This window comes from Egretta garzetta, unplaced genomic scaffold (assembly GCF_000687185.1).
Source record: "Egretta garzetta isolate BGI_Z169 unplaced genomic scaffold, ASM68718v1 scaffold512, whole genome shotgun sequence".
Lineage (NCBI taxonomy): Eukaryota > Metazoa > Chordata > Aves > Pelecaniformes > Ardeidae > Egretta > Egretta garzetta.
Window position 1 is genome coordinate 188,750 of NW_009258953.1, and position 1,056 is coordinate 189,805.

At 64.5% G+C, this 1,056-nt stretch overlaps 1 long non-coding RNA gene across 1 annotated transcript in view; it reads right to left on the reverse strand.

Moving 5' to 3' along the window:
• LOC118451850 overlaps positions 1–823 on the reverse strand; it is an 8,431-nt gene extending 7,608 nt beyond the window's left edge. The window contains exon 1 of the long non-coding RNA XR_004841426.1: positions 730–823. This is a non-coding gene — a long non-coding RNA (uncharacterized LOC118451850). The remainder of the gene's footprint in view (positions 1–729) is intronic.
• Between the last annotated feature and the right edge of the window lie 233 nt (positions 824–1,056).

Here is a 1,056-nt window from a genome sequence, read left to right on the forward strand (position 1 = left end):
CCCGCCCCCACACCTGAGGGGAGGAAAGAGGGGTGCGGGGTAAACCTTTGCCCGCCGCCCTGAAGCCATCGGGTCAGCAAGTAAAGGAGCTGACGAGCGTGCTCGCGCCCAGCTGGGACACCGTCTCCCCCCGTAAAACCCTCCTCCATCCCACAACTTCCCCTGCTCTTTGTGCGCTGTCTCATCTATGACTAATTTAGATCAAAATCTCCCTGCTGCCAGCAACTCCTCTGCAGCCCATGCGTGCCTGCGAGCTGGGGGAGCACGTGCGCGTGCACCCTGGTGCCAAGCAGGGCTACGTACACGTCGCTATCGCTATTAATTGTAATTCATCCTCATCAATGAGTCACGGTCCCCAGGGCAGCACCCCCTGGCTGGGACCGGCAGCGTTTGCATCCCCCAGCCTACCCTTACCAACGCACACCCAGCCCAACACCACCACTTTTCCCCCGGAGGGAAACACCGAAAAACTCTCCTGGCTCAGGCAGACGTGCTCCCAGCACCAAGGGGAGGCAGGCCAACCCCGAGCTGGCGTGGGTGCCCCCGAAGCTCGAGGTGTAGCGGGGGGGACAGCTTTCTGCATTGCCAGGAACATGGACGCCCTGCGGGTGTTGGTGTCCCCACCCCTGTGGTCCCCTGGGACCTCCCGGAGGAGAAACAGGAGGTCACCCCAAGGGACCAGTCCCCAGCCACCCCTTCCACCAGGCAGGATGGGGAGCTGGCACCTACCGTGCTGAGCCAGCCTGGCCGGCGGCGTGTGGCAGCGTGGGGCCGGCGCGGCATGGGGCTGGCACCGCCTGGGACGGCGTGGGGCTGGCGTGGCGTGGGGCTGGCAGCGCGTGGGGCCGGCACCGAGGCCCACGCAGGAGGAAGGCAGCGGGGGAGCAGCCCAGGCACACAGCTCGTTTTTGAAGGGGCCGCTCCTCCTTCGAGAGGAAGCTGCGAATGGGGAAGATAAGGCTGAGGTTAGATAACAGGAAATGTCTGGATGTGAGTGACAACACGTCCAGGTTGTGAAAGCCGCTCTCCCCATCCTGCAGCCGGGGTGCAGAGCCC